The following is a 14698-nucleotide window of genomic DNA, read 5'->3' as shown; positions in this document are numbered from 1 at the left end:
TCAAGGCGCAGTTAGGGTTAATGTAGCATATATCCACGGAATACCTCTCAAGAAATTTATCGATGTCTGGTAGCAATTAAGAAAATGAATTGGGCATTATAATTAACAGCAGGATATAATAAAATGCGATCCAATACAGATATTAATTTCTTGAGTAATAATTAGACTACAATAAATCGCCTGCATGATACTCTCGAAATACAGATTATGACTTTGCCAGTTTCCTTGAAGTTTGACTTATTGCCTGCCAAATTTATGGAATATAATAGTCATAAAGATGCAAAATAGTGCATCGAATTAAGAGAAACTTGATAACCTTATGCGACATTTTAAAGGAAATTGTTGTAGTATAAAGAGTAGAGGCAAACAGGTGATTAGGTTGTGAAATGTAATAAATCCGCAGATATGCGGCATATAAATCGATAGACCTATGAAACAACTATGATTAATAGTCAAATTTGTGGGTTCCATGACATAGTGAGACCAATATAAAGGATTTTTAACCCTATTTTTGCATTATAGAGGAATTAATTAGAATATGAAGGTGGCAGTTGAAACGCTATAAACTATGTCAGCAGTAAGTTTATATCACAGGCAGTGTTTGTTGTAATTCTATAAACCTTGAAATAAGGAGATAATGCAATAATTTTTGAGACAATAAAACAGAAATCTGGAAAACAAAGATGGTAGAAATACAAGGTGTTTGATACACGGTTTGACAACATTTTTCGAGTGATGGGGGAAGCCACTTGGAACCGATTTAACCTAATTTACCTTTATACAAAACCTCACGGTTTTCGAGGTACGATTTTTTCGTGATTTCCATACATTTCCCAAAATTTGAAATTCAGACTTTAATAATTTTATTTTTAATAGTGGCTTGAACTACATTTATTTTATAACGTGAATGTATGCCTCTTCTAAATAAGCCATAAAAATGCAAATACGACCACAATAAGGACAAGAAAGAAGTAGTAAGTTAGAAGTAAATGAAAAACTGATAGAGTTTAAATTATTAGAAGTAAAATTTTATTCCAACCGAAACTCGTACAGATCTTCAAATGCGGCAAAAACTTTTTTTTTGTGGCATATCTAATGGTGAATCACATGTCACATAAAGTTTACGAAAATTTAGTAAATTCGGAAAGTTTTTGCCGCATTTGAAAATCTCTAAGAATCTTGATTGGAGGAAAATTTTATGTTAATAATTTAAACTCTATCATTTCTTCATTTCCTTATAATATACTACTTCTTTTTTTTTGTCCTTATTACACACGGATTTTAATTTTTATGGGTCATTTAAAAGAGGAATTCACTTTAAAGAATAAATTTAGTTGAAGCCGGTAGCGCTATTAAAAATTAAGTTATTAAAGCCTAAATTTGAAATTTTGTGAAAAATCACTAAAAAATTACATCTCTAAAACCGTAAGGTTTTGTATGGAGGTAAATTAGGTTAAATCAGTTTCCAAACGACTTCCCCTGTTACACAAAAAATTTTGTCAAACTGTCTATCAAATATCCTGTATAATTTGACGATTTATGATGACACCTAGTGTTATTTAAGAAACAGTAAAAAATGCTAAGGAGCAAAGTGTGAGGTATATTTGTTCCCCACTTCTTTATCCGGAGGTTTAACTTTAAATCTCATTTGGATTTATCTTGTATATACTACGTATACATGGTTATTCACCCAACCCGTTCATTAGAAGTTTACTAGGATCTAAAAGTGATACGAATTTGAAAATTTGGAGTTAAGTTCGACATATACTATTTTTTTAAAATATTTTCAACTTGCTGTCACTTCCGGTTTAACCGGAAATAGCTGTAACTTGCTTATTTCAAATGGAACCCCCAGTATATTATTTTATTTTTAGATTCTACATAATATTTTAGGTACATTTTCTGTATAATGTTCTATACTTAGTTCTTACCATTTTTGAGATATTTGACCTTTAATTAAAAACGTGCCTCTGTAATGATCAATTTTAAAATTGCATATCTCTGTAGCTATTAAAGACATAATATCCATATTTTTCAGAATATCAATACATAGTCTTAGGTTCACTCTTTCACTATTTACATGGCTTAGTATTATACAGGGTGTTCAAAATTCAGCTCCTGACATTTACATTTTTGAAGTTACAAAAGTCGGTTTTTTTAAATGGGATACCCTATAACTTTAAGCAGTATCAAGTAGAAAATGTAATTCTGTATCGAACTGTATTAGGGTTACCTATACCTATTCCAAACCATTTTCGAGATAATTAATTAAGTTTATGTGAAACTAATAGTACATATTCATTCTGGTAAATTTTTATTCTTCGCGTAGCTGGCCATGGAAGAGAAATAATGACAGTTATTTGTTAATAATGACAGTTATTGTACGTTTTTGTTTTTCGGTGGCTGTTAGTAGCAAAATTAAAGTGAAACTTTGAATCAAAATGGAAGAATACACCAATGCTGATATTCTCAATTTTGATTCAAAGTTTCACTTTAATTTTGCTACTAACAGCCACCGAAAAACAAAAACGTACAACGCAAGTAATATCTGTCATTATTTCTCTTCCATGGCCAACTACGCGAAGAATAAAAATTTACCAGAATGAATATGTACTATTAGTTTCACATAAACTTAATTAATTATCTCGAAAATGGTTTGGAATAGGTATAGGTAACCCTAATACAGTTCGATAGAGAATTACATTTTCTACTTGATACTGCTTAAAGTTATAGGGTGTTCCAGTTAAAAAAAACCGACTTGTGCAACTTCAAAAATGTAAATGTCAGGAGCTGAATTTTGGACACCCTGTATAATACTAAGCCATGTAAATAGTGAAAGAGTGAACCTAAGACTATGTATTGACATTCTGAAAAATATGGATATTATGTATTTAATAGCTACAGAGATATGCAATTTTAAAATTGGCCATTACAGAGGCATGTTTTTAATTCAAGGTCAAATATCTCAAAAACGGTAAGAACTAAGTATAGAACATTATACAGAAAATGTACCTAAAATATTATGTAGAATCTAAAAATAAAATAATATACTGAGGGTTCCATTTGAAATAAGCAAGTTACAGCTATTTCCGGTTAAACCGGAAGTGACAGCAAGTTGAAAATATTTTAAAAAAATAGTATATGTCGAACTTAACTCCAAATTTTCAAATTCGTATCACTTTTAGATCCTAGTAAACTTCTAATGAACGGGTTGGGTGAATAACCCTGTATACAGGCCAAATTCTAGTGTCGATTATTTGCATTAGATACTTTTTTCAGATTGTTCTATTCGCACCTTCCTTCTGCAAACGAATTCTTTATTTATACTTAAATATACATGTTCAAATTCGAAGGCAAAAAACCCAAGATAATGAGGCTCTTCTTATGAAATAGATTTACTAAAGTCATGATTGAAATGGAATAGGTAATAACATCCTGATAACCTAAACAATTCATTTTAACTAATCATCCTACATAAACAAAAAATATCCTCCTTATCTGACTCGAGATAGAATCCACACATCCTTAGAAAATTACCAGTGATCTTTTGTGATTACCATAAGATACACATTGCGTTTAACAAATATCTCAAATTAATTGGTATTGTTAAACACGGTTTATAACAATTCATATTGCCTGACCGACTATATACCGAGAGTTAATTAAATAAAGCCATACGATTCCATTCAAACACCGCAGGTGAATTTAAATCAAAGCTCGGTCTTAATAATTATAAATATTCATGGGTGGCCTTGCTGACCCCCTGTATAACTATTTTAATAAAAACCATAAAAAAAGACATCCAGAAAACATTCACTTCTGCGAGTATTTGTTTTGAATTATGGTTATTGCTCTGATAGGAATCCGTGATTCGTATTTTGCCTTTTATTGAAAAATACGGTTGATGATTGTAAATTATTATTAACATTACGCTTGAGAATTTATATGTTGTAAAACGCATCCGCAATTTTAATATCAAACTATTAAAGAACAACATTTTTATCATGGAACTAAAGAGATGTTTTCTACATTTTCTATATTACTGAGAAGAAAGTTAAGCCGGGCTAAATGAAGGCGAAGAAATCATCAACACCTACGGGATTAAAAGCAATTCCTTAGATAAATAGGCGAGATATACCTTCACCAGTCCAAATTGAATTTAAAGATAAAATCTGGTTATTGTATAAAATTGTTTACACGGTTTCTGGTAGTTATCTCATCATAATAATCAGTTTTAGTTATACATAGAAATATTCTCAAATTCTGGTTCTGGTCACTTCGGCATAAGAACATATCAGTTCATTATACATTTCGGCAACTATAATTTCATGATATGATTCAGAACATTTACAGGAAATAAATTTTCTATTCAATTGAGATTAATATTGGCATAATCAAGAGAATTAACATTGCGCATAATATTTTTGATCTACAATATGATCAAGAATCCAGGAATGCATTATTGCCCAAAGCTTAACATACCATATTTATATCGTGGCTCGTCTAATATGGTAATTCTCAGGCTTCGAGAGCTTTCTTTGGCTTATCAGAAATCTGTCCATTTTTAATTTTACCATAAATCCTTAAGAGTCCCGAGCTACGTCCTCACGTGCATATTTACCTTCACAATCCCAATGAATTTTCTGGTAAAGGTTACATTATGTGCCGATAAAGAGGTGTTTTCTTATAAAAATAATTGGAGAAACGCTTCCATTTGATTTGTAAACAGAATGAAATTTTCGAGAATGTTCAGATTGCCGATCTTCCTCTCTGCATCTACTTAATAATTCGGAGCATAATTAATTTCTCAGATTTCTGCCAAGATAATTTTCACCCAAACTCGTAGTTCTAGGTAGATATTAAATGACCAGAACTAAATAAATGCACTTTGGATCAGTAATTACGAACATGTGGTACGATATGTCTTAATTTGGAAGACATCTGGTGCTTCAAAGAGTACTGTTATACACTCGGAAATTTTTGGAACCTTTTCTTCGTGGACTTTCAATGGACTGTGTGGCACATTTTCTTAATCGACAAATTTGTTGAATTTGTTAAATATTCTTGTTAGTAGGGAAGCAATAGTGGAAATTATTCCGTGATAATTCACATTTCGCATTAGCATAATTGTATATCTCACACTGTAGCCTCGAAATTATCTTTAGGAAGTAATAACTAGAACCATATAAATATGCGATTCTAGTTATCTTTTAAATTAATATTAAGATTACTCTCTGGTTTTTTTTTAGTATGATGCTGTCCTCTAATGTACCCAATTAACAACCTACCTACTGAGTTAAATACCTGCACAATTAACGTGTTTCCTGTTATACAGGGTGTTTCCTAAACATGTGATATAACGTTAAGAGCATATTTATTTGTTTACGTTTACAGGACCTTTTTTCTGCTTTTCAAGTGCAATATTCATAGTTATTTCGAAAAAAGCAATTTTAAAAATACAACTCTTCTGTTCGTTAATTTTTTTCGTTTCTTTTCGTTGTCGATATTAAATCACAAACTGTCGTACAGTGATTAATTCAAATTAAATAAGTGAGTTGGAAATTACTGTTTTTTAGGGCACCGAGGATGCTTCGACTTCAGAGTTTACAATACGTCATAATACACACATCATGAAAAGTTTTGCACCATTATAATTTTCTGTAATAGAAAACAACCAAATTAAAATGAAGTTGAAGATCAAAAATACAATGTCTGTAAAAGCAAAAAACAAGAACCAATTTTAATCCAACAAAAACTAGCACTCACTAAAAACGTTTTAAAGTAATGATAACAAATTTGGTTAAATGTTCGTTTTTACTCTGCACACCTGCGCAGTTATACACACCTCTAGTGAATAGAAAATTTGGTAAAAACGCCTCAAAATCCAATTTTAACTGTTGACCTCATTCGTATCGTTACGTTACATCAGTTGGAACTATCCATAAGAGAAGTTGCATGTGAAGTAGGTAGAAATCACAGTGACGCTGTAAGAAATTGGAACCGTTATCAGTTAACTGGAGAAGTGACAGATCATCATCCGACATGTCGTCCTCGTGCCGCATCAGCCATTGAAGATCGATATCTACGTGTTTTGGTGCTGAGAAACCGATTTCAAAGCGCAACGGTTCTTCGCAGATCGTTCCTTGAGGTCACTGAAACGGTGACATCGACTCAAACTATTCGTAACCGCCTTCACAATAGTCATTTAGGTGCAAGATGTATGTGGTGAGGATCAGCTTTAACGGCACGTCATCGTACAGCACAATATGCCTGGGCAAGAGCCCATGAAATGTGAGAGCTGGAACGCTGGCACTGTGTACCTTTTACGAATGAAGTGTGAATCTGTTTAATGCCGAATAACAATCGCCAACGTGTGTGGAAAGAATGTCTTCGACACGCTATTCCTTATGTGCAACAGGGGAGCGGCTTTCTAATATTCTGGGTTGGCATCATTTACGGAAACAGGACGCAATTCATCCCAGTCCAGGGCACAATGACGACTGCACTATATTTGGACACTATCCTGAGACCTATTGGTGGACCCTTTCGTCAAAATTTTGATCGTGAATTTGTCCTGCAAATCAATAAGGCTTGGCCTCGTTGTGCTCGAATCGTCAATGAGTACATTCAAGAAGTTGAAATTGAATGACTGGAGTAGTCGGCATTATCGCCCCATATGAATCCAATCGAATATGCTTGGAATCAACTGAAGGAGGCTGTACGACGCTAAGAACACCAAAACGTTGAAGAGCTTCAACAGGCTGCAATTGAGGAATGGGAAAATATTGAACAGCAACGCTTCAATGACTTAGTTGATAGTATGCCTCGTCGAGTAAGAGCTTGTCGACTTAAAAGACGTGGTATAATCCTTTATTGACCATATTAATAAACTTAATGGAAAAAAATGAAAGAGATTTTTTTTTGTATTTTAATAAATTCTGTCTTTTTCATTACGCAATTTGCACTCGAACGTACACTTACTGTCCCCGATGTTAATGCCAATACCAACGCTCTATTTTTACAATTTACTAATGGTACAAAACATTTTTCGATGTGTGTATTATTTACTATTTTGGTAATAGCAGACATATTTACGACCCTGTCTAAAATAGGATTTTAATGCGCAATTTTTTAAAACGGGTACTTGCTAAAACTAAATCGGTACTATTGCTCAAAATTCGTGCTATAGTTACGAAAATCCTTCAGTGCAAACCTTCCAGGAAACTGCTGGACCAATCCTTTAATCAAATACTGCCACGAGGATCCAAACAATGCAAATTTTTCTATTTCAAAAGCTAATACAAGCATCTTATTGTGTTGAATAATAGTTGTTACAAAACTTGACCAAGGGCAACCTGAAATTTTATCACTGAATTACCGTTTTCTTTTTTTATCTAGGTGATCGTATTTTGCCTGCAATGAGTATTGTTTGGATTTTATTGTAGGGTACCTCTTACATAACTATAACTGCCAAAATATTAGATCAGTAAACCATAAGATATTTTATAGTAACGTTTGACGCTAATGGAACTAGAAATTTTAGTCAAAAATTGCATAAAATGCAAAGTTTCTTTGTACATTTAATGCCTATACAGACTTTGAGGAATATATGAAATAACTGGGAAGAGATTAGTTCCCTGAAATATACTGGACTAAAATCTAAATCACAAAACATAACTCTATTGTTAAATTTCGCCTGTCTTCTTCACCTATAAAGGACAGATAGTTGCGAAACCTCGTTTCTTGCTTGTTAGGCTTTGGAACACAATTAGCAAATGGATTTGACAGAACAGGCGAGGTTCCATAGATCACGTCTGGTGCCTATATGTTTGAGAGCACCAAACTGCACTTCAAGCACTTTTAAGGCCCTGGGGGACAAAGTTTAATGAGACCACGTGTTAGGTAACTAAATATCGTTCTACTATTGTATGTCGAAATGTAGGTATCTGATTTCCTCCTTTATACTGTCTTCCTTGAGTTATCGTGCCACGGAATCTAATTAAGTACCTTTCAGGTTGATTTAAATAGTGGGCCAAATAACCAGAATTCCCGTGTATCAAAAAAAAAAAAAGTTTTGCTGGACTCTATGCCTAGACTTTATTAGCACATAGTTCAAATATACAACTGACCCTAATGCCAGTCAACTTATATTAATTTAATACACTTCCGCCAATTTAACGTTCATAAGCGTCCTAGCGGCAAGTTATGTACCCCTGCATAATTGCGGTACTACCTGCTACCGTGCGATGCCTATCCAGTACACCTGTGGGTACTTAATTCCGCATTTTTCCTGATTTATGCTTATTCCACAGCTCACGGATGGGACTCGAGCAAAAAGGGACTTAATTGATGGTTCTGTCAACAGATGGATGATATGGTGATACGTTAGAGAAGATGTGATTGCGTAAGAGATGAGTGCTTTTAGCGAGAGGTCTTACCGGGCAGAAGGGGCTGATTTATTTAGTCAAGAGAGAAGAGAGGCGGAAGAATGTGAGTTTTTGTGATAGTTGCATAGACTAGTTTATTGTGTGGAAATGCGAATTGTAAGTGGTTTCCTGCTATTTACTACTAAGGCTTATATTTCCATTCTCTTAAAGCATACCTACAATGTGCTAACGGTCACTTTTAAAGTATCATTGATGATCATATCCCCCGAAATCGGAAAGATATGTTGACCCCTCTTAAAACCTTCTAATTCAATTTGTGATGCATGTGCAATACAGATTTTTTTCTTGGCGTATGAGGCGAAGACAGTTTCTCATTAAAATGTCTTAGACTCAGTTGTTTGAAAATCGCCGCAACTGAACCAGAACTGTTATTTTAACCACCCCATACGAATAGTATTGCTATCAAATTAATTTCATTTATGACACTTGGCGAGAGCAGGGCTATTATTATTTGATGGTTCAAGAGTCAGTTCTAGTTCAGCTGAATCAACCTTTCATAAAACTAGGCCTTAATCTTGCCTTCCAGCGGACCAAACCCAAAATTTCAAAAATTATTTCTTCAATTTCAGATTCAGGTTTTGATACTTAATCTGAGCCTTACTAGTGCGCGCATGAGTAAAAGGCTTAACAATGTGTTTAAACCAAGATTTAGACTTAAAAACTCCAAACTAGAAATGGATTTGTGAAGAGATGCATTCTTATAGCAACAGTCCTTAGAACTCCTATTTCCTGTGCTAGTTCGGGTCTTAAGAATCAAATAAATTCAACTTTTTTTAAAATTGTGCATAAAAATCTGCATTTAAGATGTGAAGGGATCTAAGATTGTGCCATTAAATATTCTCAACATTAAGACTTATTATATTATACACTTACAAATTTCCCAAGACATTGCCTTTTTATTAATACGTACAGACACCTGAAAGACACATAGGACTTATTCTCGTGGAAAATTGGATTCATTAAATGTCATATTATTAATACAATGTTACATAACGCTGAAATGTAATCTAATGGAGCAAAACACAGAGCAATTCCCATAGCATCAATGCCTCCAATTTTATTACCGTAATTTAACTATGCTGTATCTGTACGTATTCGTGATAAGTTATTTGAAATATTATCCGAGTATTTCCAATATTTTGTCGCTTTCTAGACTTAATTTATCGTTATACTTCAACCTGCACGACTTCAATATTATTCGAGATTACATTCTTCGTGCCACTACATCCTATTATTTACCTGATTCTGACTGTATTATTTATTTACTTCTTTTCCGGCAACAAAGCTCTCACATATATCTCCTTCGTAACTCATAAAATAGCCAAAAATATATACTTCCTAGTTAGCTTAATTAGCGCTAATTGAAGGCGTTGAATTCGTGGGAAATCAAATAATTCCATTTGAGCTACAGCCAGCAAGCAGCAAATCCCTCCTATCTGAATAATTACCACTGAATATCTAAATACCTTTAATTACTTCCCGTATTTATCGGTACGAGCAAACGCAGTATGCCTAATAATCTCGTACCGAAAGACCTTAGAATGTGGTACTACGTCGACGCATCTGTAATTCCTGTCACGGGTTCTGTTACCTTCTTGGGTCCTAACAGCAGTACCTGCCATTGTCTAATTGGTAAACCGAACTCCGTTCCTGGAAATGTTGTGTGCTCAATTACGGGATCGGCAAATTAATTAATTTGCGTTAATTAATGAGCCCGGTTGAAGAATGCGACGTCCGGGACAATTGTCGCAAGCCGGCCAAGCCTGCATCGGTGCTCCTAAAACGGCCATGGAAGATGCGTAGAAGATGTGTCTTTAATTGCCTTGTTGCGTATTAATTGCTTGTAGTATAAGGTCTTGCACTGGGAATGCGAGATTGCAGGAACGAGGAAAAAACGCTTTTGAAGAAAATTGGTTTTCTCTTTGTGCTGTAATTGTGGTTCTAAACGCGCAGAAACTTTAAAGACTAAGAAACCAACGAATTGTTGATTTGTTTCTGACGAATTACTGTATTTACGTTTAACAAAAAACTTACTTTTTGTCTTAGCAGAGTAACGCAACATATGATAAAACTACTGGGTTGCTCGGAAAGTCGCCGCCGATTTCCGAAACATGTCAATGAGTAGCACTTGAAGGTTAATTACCTGCCATAATTATTTGAAATTATAGATTTTCTAAAAGTAAACTTTATTCCTCAAATATAGATATATTTTGATTCACCTTACTTCATTTGCGTCTATTGGAGATTGGTAAGAAAATCGAGAACCAAAAAGTATATTTTCGACATTTATCGCTTTTCTGCTACCACAAAGACAAGAACGCTGGCCAAGCCACAAAAAAGATATGTGTAGTTTATGGGGATAATACAGTGAGTGGACGAATAGTTCACGAATGATTTGTGAAATTTAGAAGAGGCTGTATATAACTTTGATGACCGACAACGCTCCGATAGGCCATCTTCGGTTGGTGTCGACCAAATCAAAGTTCTAATCACAGAGAACCGATGTAGTACCACTTGAGACATAGCACAGAGACTCAAAGTATCGAATTGCACTATCGATGTTCACTATCATTTGATACGGCTTAGTTTCGCTAGTCACCTGGATGTTTGGGTACCCCACGAATTAAGCGAATGGAATTTAATAAACCGTATTTCGATGTGCGATTTATTGTTTAAACGCAATAAAAATGACCTATTTTTAAAACGAACTATAACGAGGAATAAAAATGGATTCTTTATAATAATGTAAAGTGACAATATTTGTGAGGTCATTCTTCTCCACCGTCGTCAACCACTCCAAAGACCAATACTCACTCAAAGAAAATTGTGCTTTGTTGCTGGTGGGATTGAAAACGTACCGTTTGTTATGAACTGTTGGCAAATAATCAAATAATCAATTTTGAGAGATATTGTATGTAGCTGGACAACTTAAAGCGTAGTAATAAACAGCAACGATAAGAATTTGCTAATCGTAAAGAGGTAGTTTTACACCAGGATAAGGCCATACCACATGTGTCTTTCGTAACCCGGCAAAAATTGTGGGAGTTCTTTAATTGGGATGTGTTGCGGCGCCCGCCATATAGTTCCGACTTGACACCTTCCGAATACCATCTATTCTAATTTTTATAAAATTTTCGAACGCAAAAATATTCAATTCTTCGGTAGACTGCAAATATCACCTGGAACAGTTTTTTAACTGTAAGGCAGGGACCTTCTTCGAAAATGGGATAATGCAACTACCCAAAAGATAGAGACCGTTATTCAACAAACCGGTATATAAATATATTACAACATAAACCAGATTAATAGTGTATCGCATTTAATTTTCAAAACTCACTAAAAATCGGCAGAGACTTTCAGGATAACTCAATATTAGCAACTGCGTTTCTGATTTTTGTAAAATCAAGGATGCAAATTAAATGTTTCTGAACACAGCAAAATTTATGAGTAGGACGAAAATCTAGAGCTGTGGCATGAAATCAAAAGGGGAAAACCTAGCTAAAACCTTTGTTCAATAAATAATTTTGAAAAAATTGAATCTCCCACAAAAATACAAAAAACTTAGATAACATTTAATGTAAATTCTGGGCCGCAACACAGACAAGCTTAAAGGAATATTAAAAACGCTGGAGGTAAGTGAAAGTCTTTTCGATAGACAAACCCTTAGAATTCAACTACGTACACTTGAAAATATATCTGTTAAAAAATTCTTTTAGCCACAAATTACATCCGTTATCTTTTCTGCAGAGCATCTTCAGATAAAGCTTTAATTTTCCATTTTCCTGCGCTTAGGTACCACAATCGCTACAAGTCTAGGCACAAAACAATGAGAGTCGAAACCAACAATGAGAGACATTCAGGAACCATTTACCGCATTATTCAACCTGTCAATAATTGCTCAAGTACAAGTACATAATGCATATTAAAGCGACAGGTGTTTACGGTTGCGGAAAATACGCCTTCGATGAAAAACGTTTTATTGAGATCTACAGAAAAATCATAAATGGCCGCTACCGCGCTACGTAACGTGGGATAATGGGTTGATCCCATTATAAAAGTATACACCTATAATACCTATGTCGGACAAATGCCAGAAGCATTGAATCGGAGACATCTAGAAAATTTTCCAAGCGAGAACGAGACAGTAGATGAGACGTTGATTAAATTAATGCTAATGAATTGATTAATAATTATGTGCATAAATGCGAGGCTTGCGACATGAAAGAAATGACGTTCTAATGGTAATTATATAATTGCAAATTTCTTCGGGCGTGAACCGATAAATCAATCCATTCAGGTTTCATCGCCCGCGAGGGTGTCACGTTGAAATTATATGGAACACCGATAAATCTTCTCATTTTTCCATTGACAAATAATGCTAATTTCTTGCCGCATTGTTTGAATTAAAATTAGATAAGACGAAGTGCTGACAAGCAGATTGTTTCAAAACTAGTGGCTGACCGTAATTATCATTAAAAATTATCCTCTCTCACTTTTTTCCTTGGAACCTAAGAAAGAATTTAAATGGAGAATATAAATAAGACTCGTTTGGAAGCGGACCTGACAGAAATAAAAAAAGTAACAAGCTCGACACGCTGGACAATGTTGAATTGAATTTTATCTGTTTTTCGGCAATGAATTAAAGTAAATTATTATTGAAACCATTTTTTGATTATCGCGGGATATTATTTGTCTTTTCTTGGGCAGTTGCCTTGAAATACATAAGCGGAATGAACGAGCAAGGGAATAAACTTGGTGGCATTTTTGCACCTCAAAGTTAAGCAAGTTATGAAACAAATGTCAAAATAATTAAATGTTAGACTCATTAATATTACTCACAAAACATTGAGAAATACGTAATAAAACGATTTCCCTCAGAATGTTCTCAAATAGGGCTTTTTGAGCCAAATTAACAGCACCCTGATAATTTTCCCATTGCCGAAATTCACATTAGAGATTCTAGCAATGCACAGTTTTTACTTCCACGCTTCTATGTAAATTATGTTCTTCATAAAGATGCCAGAACGCTAAAAATTTGGACATTAAATACTGAAAAGGTTTCTCAAAGTGCATTAATTTTTCACAGTGCCAAGCCCTAACTAATTGCCCATTCTTTTGCCATTGTTATTTGCCCGGTGGTTGTAATTTCCATTTATTTGCAATTTTCAGAAATAGTTTTTTCACACACAGACAGTCAATAGGTTAAACCAATCAATCAACTTGCAGTAAGTTAACGATCAATCAGAAACTATTGTTCCAGTCCCATTTCCACTATTTTTAAGACCTATATAATTGCTACATCTAAACCCTGCAGTGCGAAGAAAACTTATTTAATTCCAGAGCTTCACAGTGGGCGTAAAGAAGTTTAATTGTTATCGGTGCTAATAATCGAAAGTGCAATCAATATGGAGAAATTTATTATGCATATGGTGTTGTTAGTGCACGCCTCGCAAGTGTATATCCTTCGATAATAATGGGCTTCTTGCGGCTGCCAACAATATTGGTCGATTCGCTACTTGCTGCAAACTATGTATTAATTATTACGAAACAGCTTTTGTGTTTGCTTAAAAGTTGTTTACCGATAATATCTCGCTTACGAAAGGTCCGAAAATGAGCTATTCGAGCCTAATTGAAGCTGGTGAATCTGAAGACTGAGCGAAAAGTAAGGTTCGAAATTTAACGGAGCTTGTGTGAAAATCATAAGTTAGCAATCACAGATCGTGGCCGAAACGTAATAGTTCTGAACAGTACCGACACTACATCAGGTCTCGACTGTTCGAAATCGGGCACAATTCGTGTTTAAGGGGTCGACCAGGAAACAGCCGGGGTCGTGACATGATCTGCTTGTCTGATATGGTACTGTCTAATCGGCACTCCTTGAATTCACTTTTTTCGATCCATAAGCTTCCAATAACATATTTACCTGTCAAAACCTTTATTGATCATGTAAGTCCAATTAGTACCAAAATAAGTACATTTTATACGGCACATTTTATTCTGTTGTTCAAGCAGAGTAATTCTACTGTTAATTGATTGATTGTCTTAAGTATGTTCTTTATACAAGTTCAATACGTATTGTTCGTGGTTTTTTCAAATGTTGTTGAGACCCAATAGTCTTAAAAATTAAATTTCAAGAATAATCGATATTTTATTTATCTCCTACAAATTGCAAATACACCAGATAATGTTCAGAAAAAAACAGGAATTTAAAATTTTTGGAAAAATGTTTATTTATTCGACTACGTCAATTT

Source organism: Euwallacea similis, chromosome 11 (assembly GCF_039881205.1).
Source record: "Euwallacea similis isolate ESF13 chromosome 11, ESF131.1, whole genome shotgun sequence".
NCBI lineage: Eukaryota > Metazoa > Arthropoda > Insecta > Coleoptera > Curculionidae > Euwallacea > Euwallacea similis.
The sequence above is the reverse complement of the archived record's forward strand: the minus strand, read 5'-3'. Positions refer to the sequence as shown.